The 12,142-nt window shown below is 40.9% G+C and overlaps 1 long non-coding RNA gene across 3 annotated transcripts in view; it reads left to right on the plus strand.

Annotated features, from left to right (window-relative positions):
* Positions 1 to 12,142, plus strand: part of LOC126963134 (uncharacterized) — a 47,571-nt gene that overhangs the window by 19,373 nt on the left and 16,056 nt on the right. The window contains exon 5 of one of the 3 annotated variants that reach the window (XR_007728947.1): positions 9,130 to 9,322. The exons of the other annotated variants lie outside the window; for them this stretch is intronic. This is a non-coding gene — a long non-coding RNA (uncharacterized LOC126963134). Of the gene's footprint in view, positions 1 to 9,129; positions 9,323 to 12,142 lie in introns of those variants that run through there. 3 annotated transcript variants of the gene reach the window in all.

Consider the following 12,142-nt stretch of genomic DNA (forward strand, 5'->3'; position numbering starts at 1 on the left):
TCCATATAGAGACAACTTATTCTGTGAGTGGCATCTCCAGGGGCTCTCCAGATACTATCTCACCATCTCTTTTGAAGATTTTAACCTTCAGAATTCCTCTAGCTGTGAAAAAGACTTCATGGAGATCTGGGACTATCATACTTCCGGTTAGTGAAATGTATCTGCTCTCTTTGGGGTGTTTATTTTCGCATGTACTTATTCAGCCTCTGAAGTTTCTTCACTTCCAAGAAAGGCACAAGCATGTCTATACTCTGCAAAGAAGTGCAGATTAATGAGCTTTGGGCAGTACCAGCGATTCTCTCCCTCAATTCTACCATTAACAATGGATGCCCAGAGCCCAGGTGTCATATAGCCTATCCTGGAGGTCACTTGGGGAGAGCAATGGTAGTGTGAAGGCAACCTGTTGCTGCTGAGACATCCCATTGCCACATGCTATTATTTGAGGGGTGTTCTATAGTTTGAGGCAGAGAGAAGGTCATGCATGTCTCCTGGCAGCAGCATAAGGCAGATATTTGTCACTCTGTTGTCTCAGAGCACTTTTTCAACCAAATAAGCAAGCCTTCCTCATTGTCCCGAGATATCCTTCCCCTAACTGGTTGCATTTTTTTTCACTTCTTCATATATTTGAATATGTTAATTTTCACTCATGTTTTCCTGTTTTCTTGACAGAGATTAACGTTTCTTCATGGGCAAGGTCTTGTTTTTTATTATTTTCTTTGTACACGCAGGACACTTCGAATAGACACTAAAAGAAATCAATCACCTGGACGTATATATTTAATTATTTGTCTCTCACAGGAGGCATCTTGGGCAGATGCTGTGCAAACACCATTCCTGACAGCATAGACACTTGTAGCAATACTGCCGTGGTCAGGTTTGTCACAGATGACTCTCTGTCTCAGGATTCAGACTGTGATTTGAATCCAGCATGGAAGGTGATTTCATTGATTCATTCAAAACAACATTGAGCACCTGCATTGGACAGACACTGTGCTAGGCACTGGTGTTACAACAGTTTGAAAAACAAAACAAAACATGACCCCTATCTTCTTGGACCTTAATCAAAAATCACAGTGATAAACGAAAAATTACAGCTGTGATCAATGCTATAAGGGAAAATAACTAGTATCACGAGAGATATAATAAGAGGATGAGAGTTATACTGCAGTGCCTGCCTTAAGAAAGTCCTGTAGTTACTCAGAATTTGCATTACTGCAAATCCAACAAACTCAGATGAAATAAAGATCTTGTTTGGAAGAACTGGATACTTACATTAACCTTCTGATTTTCCTGATTTTTTTTGTAAAGATGGGGTCTTGCCTTGGCCTCCCAAAGTGTTGGGATTACAGGCGTGAGCCACCACTCCTAGCTTATTTCTCTGATTCTTTTTTCTTGAGATGGAGTCTCGTTCTGTCACCCAGGCTGGAGTGCAATGGTGCGATGTTGGCTCACTGCAACCTCTCCTCCCGGGTTCAAGCGATTCTCCTGCCTCAGCCTCCTGAGTAGCTGGGTTACAGGTGTCCACTACCACACCCGGCTAATTTTTGTATTTTTAGTAGAGACGGGGTTTAACCATGTTGGTAAGGCTGGTCTCGAACTCCTGACCTCGTGATCTGCCCACTTTGGGCTCCCAAAATGCTGGGATTACAGGCATGAGCTACTGCACCTGACCCATTTTTCCTGATTCTTAAGTTCATTGTATTCATTGGTCTCTCATATTTCTTGGGCCATGATGATAATTAAATTGCTGTCTGTGGACTATCATCCATGGAAGCCAGGGTTAAATATTAATAGAGATAGGAAATGCATGTATATATTCACTAAAATCGTCACCCACATAAATACAGAGAATAATTTTGTCTAGAAGGATAATTTTTAAATACCTGAATTTTGAGAGCTTCCCTGATGGAAAGAGACACTTCGATTTGATTGGAAGTTTTCTTAGCTTTTTGCCCCTCACATCAGAGTGTGGTGGGGGTCTTCAGGGCTCTGCTGGAACATCTACTTCTCCCAACTAACAGAACCCAAATCCTCATGGCCGGATCTACGAGTGGAGAATCACCATCCCAGAGGGAAGGCGGATCACCCTAACGTTTAACAACCTGAGGCCGGCCACGCATCCATCCTGCAACAACGAGCATGTGATAGTAAGTGTTCCCTGCGGCCTGAGATGTTATATTCCATCATTTAAGGAGTTTACTGACCCACAAATCATAGTCAGAAAACTAGGTCAGGAAAATTGCCGTCTATGCAACTATAACTCAGACAAATTCTAAGTATTGTTGGGAGATCAAAACACAGTAAACTGTCAAACTAATTGTAAAAGTTGTTTTAAGAGGCTAACGGCTATCACTCCATGCATCAGGGTCAGAATAAATTTTAAGAGTGAATGATAATGACAAATGGCAAAACTGGGGAGGCTGTGGGAAGCTAAGCCTACAGCAGCACATAGGTGAATGGGACCAGAGTCACAGCACAAGCCACCACCGAAAGTTCTGAGCAGATGGGTCGTCCTGCATAATGGTTGCTCTCTCCGGGGGTGCAGAGGGACTCCTGGTGGGAGAGCACTGCTACCTGACCTCTATGTCGCCAACCTCCAGTGGTTTCAGATGTGCCTTCAGCACTCTCAGCTTCCTGCAGTGAAAGAAAGCAAATGAGATCCCTGAGTGTGAATAACAAATAGATTGTTAACTGTGAAGTGCTATACATACATATGTGTCTGTAGATAGGTAGACTGGATTAATATTAGCACATTTCTCCCCCCAACTTGCCCCTTCTGCAGTATATACTATCTCAGGAAATAATTCCAAACTTCTGGTTGCTAAGGTCAAAAATCTTGATGTCTATTTTGGAATACTTCCTCTCACACCCTATATGGCATCTCTAGGCAAGTCCCATTGGGTGTATCTTTAAAAATATCCACAATCAAACTACTTATTATCCCTACTACTACTACCCCCACTGTTCACTTGGATTATTTTAGCAAGTTCCACCTGGTCCCCCTGCCTCCATTCTCATCTCCCAACATTCTCAACACAGCAGCGTGTGATGGTTTTAAACCTCAATTACATCATATTGCTCCCTTTGAAAATCCTCTAATGGCTTCTCATCTCACTCAGAGGAAAATCCCAAATTGCACCTGTGGCCCACCTGGCTGATATTACCTGCTGCCCCTCCCTCTTCTACCTGTCTGCCTTATCTCAAACTCCCCTCTTCTCTGCTTGCTGGGGTCCAGCCACCTGGCCTCCGTTCCGTTCCTTGAATGTGCTGAGATTCTCCCTGTCCAGCTGTTGCCTTCATCTGGAATACCCCTGCTCAGATGGTGGCCTGCTCCACACCCTCACTTCGTTCAGGTCTCTGCTTGAATGCCTTTTAATCCATGTGGTATAAGTACCTTATATTACAGACCCCACCCTGGCCTGACCCTTCTCTGCCATGTTGTTTTACAGCATTTCACACCTGCTGCCATATATCATTTTGATTTGTTCATCAGTTTATTGTCTGCTTCCCCCACTAGAATGTAAGCTCCTTGAGGTCAAGCTATAGTTTCATTCACTGCTGGGGATTCACTGAATCCCCAATGCCTGTACATAATAGAGATAAATACTTGTTGAATGAATGGATAGTAGAGGTACTATCATTATCCCTTTAATAAGAAGCCACTTTTGCTTTCAGTTTAATTGTCTCCTGTTGGGTAGTGAATTTCAAAAATATGAAATATATTTGTATCTTATGACCACTTTGTATTGCCCTAAAATGATCTCATTCAACCTTCAGATTTTATTTCCAAGTTCTAATATCTGAAGGACTGAACTGTTGTCTTTCAGATCTTGAAAATAAGAAACCAAGTGTGTTTTCTTTTGTTTGAGAGCCAGGAAATTTTGGACTAAGGTTGTTTATTATAAAGAAACTTTGTTTCCTATTATTGATTGAATATATATAAACAAAGATGAAGTAGAAAAAAAAAAAATACTAACCACTCCCACTATACCATATTTTGATGCGTTTTCTCATCTCTTCTTGGCAAAGCATATTTAATATACTTGTAATCATGTGATATAAATCCACTTGAATTCTAATTTTAGTCTGTTTTTCTGGTTATAAATATAATGGATGCTTATTGAGTAATATTTGGAGAGTTCAAAAAATAAATAACAGTTGTTTTTTACCTTTGAAATTATTTTTGTAGTTTAAATCATACGAATATAATGGTTATTAGGAATTTTACAGGCGGAGTATTCACATGTCCTTTAGGAAAGAGAATATGAACATTCATAGTTTTAGAACTCAAATAAAGATAACAGTTGTAGCCACAACCACAAATTCCAAAGCAGATCTTACTTGTTATCTCCTTATCCCTTAATTATCAACTTATAACTCTTGCAGCTACTGCTGGTGGATTTTATGTCATTGTTTCTAAATAATATTCCTATTCTACTACTCTTTGCTTTTTTTGGACATTATCTATCCACATCCTACTCTGGAAGATTAGCATTAGCCCTCTGCCACCACAAATGCACATGAAGTACGTACAGTTTATATAATCTCCCAAATGTCTCCCAAAATACGTATGTCACAGCTTTTGCTTAAATTGTCATTCAGTTGACATTACCATGATCATGTAAATACCATTCATGACTGAGCCAAGTAGTGTACTATGGCAACACTTGCTTTTGTTTTCCCAAGGAGTAATAATAATTGTGTCCTCTTTATATTTTCTTGGGTTTTACGCATTGATCACTAATTCTTCCACACCCTTTCCACCCTGGGTGTGCATCTTCACCTTCTGTAGTAAAACATATCAGTTCCATTTCTTTTCCTCAGTAATATCCTTCCTTCAGTCTTTGTCCATCAGCTGCAAACCTGATGCTGGCTGTCATTTCAGAATTTCCCTTTGTCTTCAGATTTGCAAGTTCCTTCATTCTGCTCCTGGGCTAGAAAGCTGGCTTTGTGATGCTATGCAAGTCCCTTTCTTGATTAATTTCCTCTTTTGGTGAGGCATACCCTCTTGTAGCTCCCCAAGGACAAGGGCAAGGGCAATACATTTTTTCAGAAATGATATACCTGAAATTATCTTTATTTTACCGTCGTCGTTCTTTGAAAAATATATATTTAAATATTTTATATGTTCACTATATTAATATGTACATGAATATATTAATAGTAACTTTGAAGTTTTGTGTTGCTTATGTGGGGTCAGTTTTCTTCATGTTCCTATCTCCTGTTTACTCATATTGGTCTCTACCTTTTACAATAGTCAATTCCCTAAATGTCTGCTGATCCTTGGCTGTTCATTCATATTTAAGAATGAATTACCAACAGGATGACTGGCATCTCTGTATGCATGAGGGTGCCCTGACTCTTTAAGCAGGGAAACCTACAAATGTCATATCCACAGGTCTTTTCTCTTGGGGAGGTTAAAACTCCAGCAAGGAATCACTTTCAGAATTAATTTTTTTTCTGAATCTTTAGTATAATGTCCACATTCCTTTTTCTATAATATATTTTATCTGTTCAATGTTTATTTTGGTTCCTCTTTACTCTGCTCCAAACAAGGGCATGTGGGTTGGCCTTTGCCCCCACTCTATTTGATTGAGAACTTGCCAAAAAGAGGGAGAAGAAAGATGAAAGGGGGAGAAGAAGGAGAAGGAGGACGAGAAGGAGGGGGAGAAGGGGGAGAAGAACAAGAGGGAGAAGGAGAGGGAGAAGGAGACAGAGGGAGAAGGGGAAGGAGAAAAAAAGAAGAAGGAGAAGGAGAAAAGGAAGAAAAGGAGAAGAAGAAGAAGAGAAAGAGAAGGAGGAGGAGATTGAGAAGGAGAGGGAGAAAGAGAAAAGAAGAAGGAGAAGAAAAAAAAAGAGAAAAGAGTGAAGAAGAAAGAAGATCTGCCGGTGCAGAGGAGGCAGTTTTAACTTTTATTGCACTGCTTCCTGGCTAATGCCTTATCCAGCTGGTCTGAGACTAAAATTTCTCCAAACCCACCTGCCTATCTGACTCTTACAGACAGAGAAAATGAAAAGCTATGCCACCTGGTGCATCCTACAATACTACCTGTATCTGATTTTGTCCCTGCTTATAGCAAATTTTATAGCCTGTCCTAAATCTCACATGCCTACTTCCTATCCATTTGTATTCTGAGAATTGTAGTTTCTGAGTACAAAAGGGATTAGAGGAGAATGATGAGAATTGCATTCTGGTTGCTTCTAAGAGCAGAACTCTGTGATAAATGGATGACGATAACATGTTCAGTCATTGTGATTCTATGCCAAAGGCAGACTCAGAGGCAGGATAACGCTATTGATCATGGTTTCCAACATGTCCCGTTAACCTTATAGTTGGTTCTAATCTCTTTTGATTTTAGCAATGTGATGCCCATTCCTGTATTCAGCATTATAGAAATATTTGTCCTCATCTGTTTCTTTATACACTACTTCATGGTTTGGAATCAGAAGGATGGTTTGAATCCCAGTTCTATTATTGCTAGTTATTTGAACTTCAGCAAATTACATCATCTTTCTGAATTCTGGTATCTTAATCTGGAAAACAGGGATACTGTTATCTGCCCGGGAGGGTATTGTGCTGATTGGATAAGACAGGCTGAGTAGATGATGAGCAAAGACTGGTATTTTTGTCTGCTCAGTAAATGATAGCAAACTCTTCTTCTGGTCTAGTGAGCCAGAAGACACTTTAGACCAGAAGCCCCAGAGAGCTAAATTTAATTAATTATAGTAAAATTTAAAAGCTGACATCTTTTGTTGTGGAGTGCATTCTCCTACTGCATAACTTTTAGTGCCATAGTCTGAGTCATTATTTCTAATCTCGAGTCATTCAAATCCTTTTAAACACTGGAATATTAATCACTTAATGAATTATTGTTTAGTTATTTCATGTAAATTTTTTTTATTTTGTATAGCATTGGAACAATAGTTTGCCAATTATTGTAACTATGTGAATGACTACAGTTATTATTTAATATTTTGGAGTCAATAATAATTCATTCTTAAAAATTCAAATAAGAAAATTGAAGCTTTGAATCCATAACTAACGAGGAAAGAACTATTATGTTTAATTGCATATGGAGATTGATTTTTCAAATTACTTTTCAAGGTATTAAAAAATATCTGCTTGCCGGGCATGGTGGCTCACACCTGTAATCCAAGCACTTTGGGAGGCCGAAGCAGGTGGATCACCTGAGGTCAGGAGTTCGAGACCAGCCTGACCAACATGGTGAAACCCCGTCTCTACTAAAAATACAAAATTAGCTGGGCACAGTGGTGCATGCCTGTAATCCCAGCTACTTGGGAGGGTGAGGCAGGAGAATCGCTTGAACCTGGGAGGCAGAGGTTGCAGCGAGCTGAGCCGAGATCATGCCATTGCACTCCAGCCTGGGCAACAAGAGCAAAACCGCATCTCAAAAAATAAACAAAAATTAAAATATATAAAAAATATCTGCTTCATTATATACATCGAATCATCAGAAACTAACATTTAAGCTTCCTTTCCAAATAACAAAAGTCCTGATGCATTGTTAAGAAAAACTGCCCATCAGTGAGCTCTGCACACCACATTGTAAGCATGATGGCTTATCTTCCTTACATTGGGAGCTCGGCTTCTAGTTCCAAAGTGTACAGCAGCTTTTAATCTATCACCCCATGGCAGGAAGGCATTACTGCAATACTTTCACTCTAGTGAAATCATCCTGAGGTCACAAAATGTGTTCAGGGTAACATAGTGGCTTGTGGCACTGGGATAGAAACCTGCATTGTTAGATCATTCATTTTAGGGCAGGGTTCCCATAGAAGGAAGTGGGTCTGGGCTGGGAATATCACCTCCTAGGAAATATGCAGTAAGATGGATTGTGTGTCTAAAGGTTAAACTCTTTCCCAAAGGTATTCAATGGCATTAGAAGTAACTCACCCCAGCTAGAGAAACTGTGTAGTAGTGTGAATGTAAGCAGTGAGATTAAATCTTCAGGAAACACAATGAAAGTCATTTTTTTCACATGGATGGATCCAGGCCATATGGAGGCTTCACTGCTTCTTATACCTCCAGTGAAGATGCAGATAATGTGGGATGTTGTAAATGTACCTCATTTTGATCAGGTGCATTGCAGATGCCCCCCAGCTACTGCCAATGGCAGCAGAGCCATCCATTTTCCCTTTAGTGATCAAAGTTCACTTGAAATATTTGACATAAGACAAACACATATAAGCAGATCAAAAACTTACTGCAGACAGAAAAAAGCTTTCTGATTTCAGGAAGAAACTGCTGTGGTGAATTTAAAACTTTTAATGCCATTAGATGAACTTCTAGCACAGTTTCAGTCGTGTTACCATGAAGATTGGTGACCTGTCCCATAGTCCTTGGTCAATTATTTGGTGCGGAAAGAGAGCATCTACCTCCTAGAAGGTAGCTTAGTCTCGGAGAGTAATTAATTTTGCTGGGGACAGAACAGGCTTTATTGTTTCTAGTCATCTATTCACACACGTATTTCCAGTGAAAATAAATGGGAAGTTTGATTTGATATAGAATATTTCAAAATTAAGCAAGATATGGTCTCTAATTATAAATATCCTCCTATTTCCTGGATTGGTGCTATTACCTAAGGGTTTTAAAATTTAGAAGTGGAAGTGAATATTAAAAAAAAAAACCACTAAATTATTTCATTGGTACAAGAAGCATCTATTACTTTATTAAAAGGGGGCAAATTCATTGGTAGGTCAATGTCCTATTATCTGTTTGATTTAAATTAAATTATTAGATCAAGTGGAGAATTGCTAATCAAGCCATTAGGACCTGCCACCATTATATTTGGGTATTCCTCTAAATTAAATATTAATGAACAGTAGACCTCAATATTTTAACTTATTGATACAGAGCCAAACCCCAGCCACCTAATCTACACCAACAGGAAGATAGAGAACTGATTTTTGCACATTTTTCCTTTATAAACTTGCAGAAACTTCCATAATTTGCATGCCTTTTACCCATAATCATAATCCTGACTGCATCTAGAAAAACAAATCAAAGCAGTAATGTTGATGTTTTAGTTACTATTCCTGTATTGTTTATCTCTTCTGTTGTGGCCTGAATCTTACTACTACTTTCTCTGTTGCCTTCTGTTTTCTTAGTGTGTGGTGGGTCTCTTCCAAACACTTCTGAAGGAAACTTTACTTCTCCTGGCTATGATGGAGTCAGGAATTACTCGACAAACCTAAACTGTGAATGAACTCTCAGCAATCCAAATCAGGAAAAATCATCTATTTATAATCATTTTGAAGATTTTTTTACCTAGAAAGTCACCAAGACTGTCAATTTGATGTCCTCGAGTTTCGAGTGGGTGAGTTCTAAGAACACATTCTCCCATTTATATATTCTTTTTACGTTTTTGTTGTTGTGGCTGTTGTTGTTTTGAGATAGGAGCTCACTGTCTTGCCCAGACTGGAGTGCAGTGGTGTGATCATAGCTCACTGCAGCCTCAACCTCCCAGGCTCAGGTGATCCTCCTGCCTCGGTCTCCCAAGTAGCTTGGACTACATGCATGCACCACCATGTACAACTAATTTTTAAAAATTTTTGTAGAGATGGGGTCTCTCTGTGTTGTCCAGGCTGGTCTCGAACTCGTGGCCTCAGGTGATCCTTCCTCCTTGGCCTCCCAAAGAGCTGGGGTTGCAGACATGAGCCACCATGCCTGACCTATAATATTCTTCTTATGCTTGGAGACCACCAACAATGAAGGGAGTCAAATGGCTCTAACATAGGTACGTATGATACAAAAGAACTCTGTTCAAAGAAAGCCATAATTCTGTGTGTGCCCAGCTGAGGAAAATGAACCCCAGGGACAGTGAGCGAGGCAGATCACTGCACAACTAGACCCTGTGTTACAGTCGCTTGGTTTTCTGCCATGTGAGACTTCCTCAAGGGAGAGTCCACTACTATCAAGACTCCTTTCCAAGGAGACTGGGACTTAGCATGGTCAGCATGTGTTGGCAGTTTCCTGAACTTCCAGGATTTACAAAGCGGCTGTGAAATTCTCCTGAGGGCTTAGGCGTTAAAAGAAGTTTTGCAATGTACCAGATGGAGAAACCCATGGAAGCTATTTGGGGAAATAACCCCAAAGCAGTCATTTGTCTTTGTTTTTGTAACAGAAAAGTATTGTGATGTACTCAATAAGCCATAGTTCACTTAAGAATTTTTAAAACTCTGTATTCAAGAAGGATGAATCAATTTTCATTCTTTCTTATAATCAAGGTGTAGTTTATTCATTAGGTTGCTTCTGTGATTACGCTGACATTTTTTTTCTCAGTAAATAAACAAGTAGATAGAGAAGACAATAATATTGTAAATAGTATTTACTGTCAAAGTTTTGCTGAGTTCTGTGTTATGCCAAAATTTAAAGAAAAGGAGGCTGGGCTTGGCGCGGTGGCTCACGCCTGTAATCCCAGCACTTTGGGAGGCTGAGGCGGGTGGATCACAAGGTCAGGAGATCGAGACCATCCTGGCTAACACAGTGAAACCCTTCTCTACTAAAAATACAAAAAATTAGCCGAGCAAGGTGGCGGGCACATGTGGTCCCAGCTACTCAGGAGGCTGAGGCAGGAGAATGGCATGAACCCGGGAGGTGGAGCTTGCAGTGAGCCTAGATCACGCCACTGCACTCCAGTATGGGTGACAGAGCAAGACTCTGTCTCAAAAAAAAAAAAAAAAAAAAAAATGTGCTCTTAAGATAGATAACTTGATTTTCTCTAACCTCTATAGTCTGGAATATTGTCTCTTTGACCTTTCTGTAAATGCTATATAGACCAATAATATTCTTAACTTTAATTTTGAATTTCTTCATTCATGAATTCTAATTCCATGTACCCAACCTAGCTAGTCCTCTCGCCTGATACCCCAGATGATAAATTTAATTAATTAATTAATTAATTTATTTATGAGATGGGAGTCTCCCTCTGTCTCCCAGGCTGGAGTGCAGTGGCTCATTCTCAGGTTACTGCAATCTCCACCTACTGGGTTCAAGTGATTCTCCTGCCTCAGCCTCCTGAGTAGCTGGGAATACAGGCACGCGCCACCACTCCTGGCTAATTTTTTTTTTGTATTTTTAGTAGAGATGGGGTTTCAGCGTGTTGGTAAGGCTGGTCTCGAGCTCCTGACCTCATGATCTGCCTGCCTTGGCTTCCCAAAGTGCTGGGATTACAGGCGTGAGCCACTGCACCTGGCCTCCCAGATGATAAATCTTATTGCTTGGTGTATAAAGAAAATGTGGCACATATACACCATGGACTACTATGCAGCCATAAAAAAGAATGAGTTCATGTCCTTTGTAGAGACATGGATGAAGCTGGAAATCATCCAGATCCTACTGCTCCTGCCATGCTGCATCACTGCCACTCACTGCAGTGAGCCCAGCTGTGCAGCTGTAGGCTACAGCCTCCAGCATGCAGCAGGTGGCTCTTTCTTTCCCCCTTCCTTTTTTTTTTTTTTTTTTTTTTTCCTCCAAGATGGATTCTTGCTCTGTTACCTGGGCTAGACTGCAGTGGCGCGATCTTGGCTCACTACAACCTCCGCCTCCTGGGTTTAAGCGATTCTCCTGCTTCAGCCTCCCAAGTAGCTGGGACTACAGGAGCACCACTCCCGGCTAATTTTTGTATGTTTAGCAGAGACGGGGGTTTCACCATCTTGGCCAGGCTGGTCTTAAACTTGACCTCGTGATCCACTGGCCTCGGCCTCCCAAAGTGCTGGGATTACAGGCATGAGTCACCATGCCCAGCCCCTTCCCCACTTCTAAGCTGGGCACACACCAGCAGAACACACAGAAGCAAAAGAGCCTGGAACGGGCTGACTCCCGCTTAGCAGGCTTTATATACCAAGGTTCCTGGACTACATGTTCTGATTGGATGAGAGCAAGCCTTAGGCTAACCAATCAGAACATGATAGGAAAGCCCAATCAGAATAAGCCTAGAGGTTTTCTTTCATCCAATCAGAACATTGGTGGCGACAACAGAGACTGAAGTGCAGCTGGAGCAGTAAGATGGCGGACTAGCAGCTGGCTCGGTAAGGTGCTATAGCGGGAGGAGAAGGTGGTTTCCGCGGACGCAAGCTGGAGGCCGGAGCCTGTGGCACAGCGGCTCGCCTCGCTGAGGCT

This window comes from Macaca thibetana, chromosome 9 (genome assembly GCF_024542745.1).
Source record: "Macaca thibetana thibetana isolate TM-01 chromosome 9, ASM2454274v1, whole genome shotgun sequence".
NCBI lineage: Eukaryota > Metazoa > Chordata > Mammalia > Primates > Cercopithecidae > Macaca > Macaca thibetana.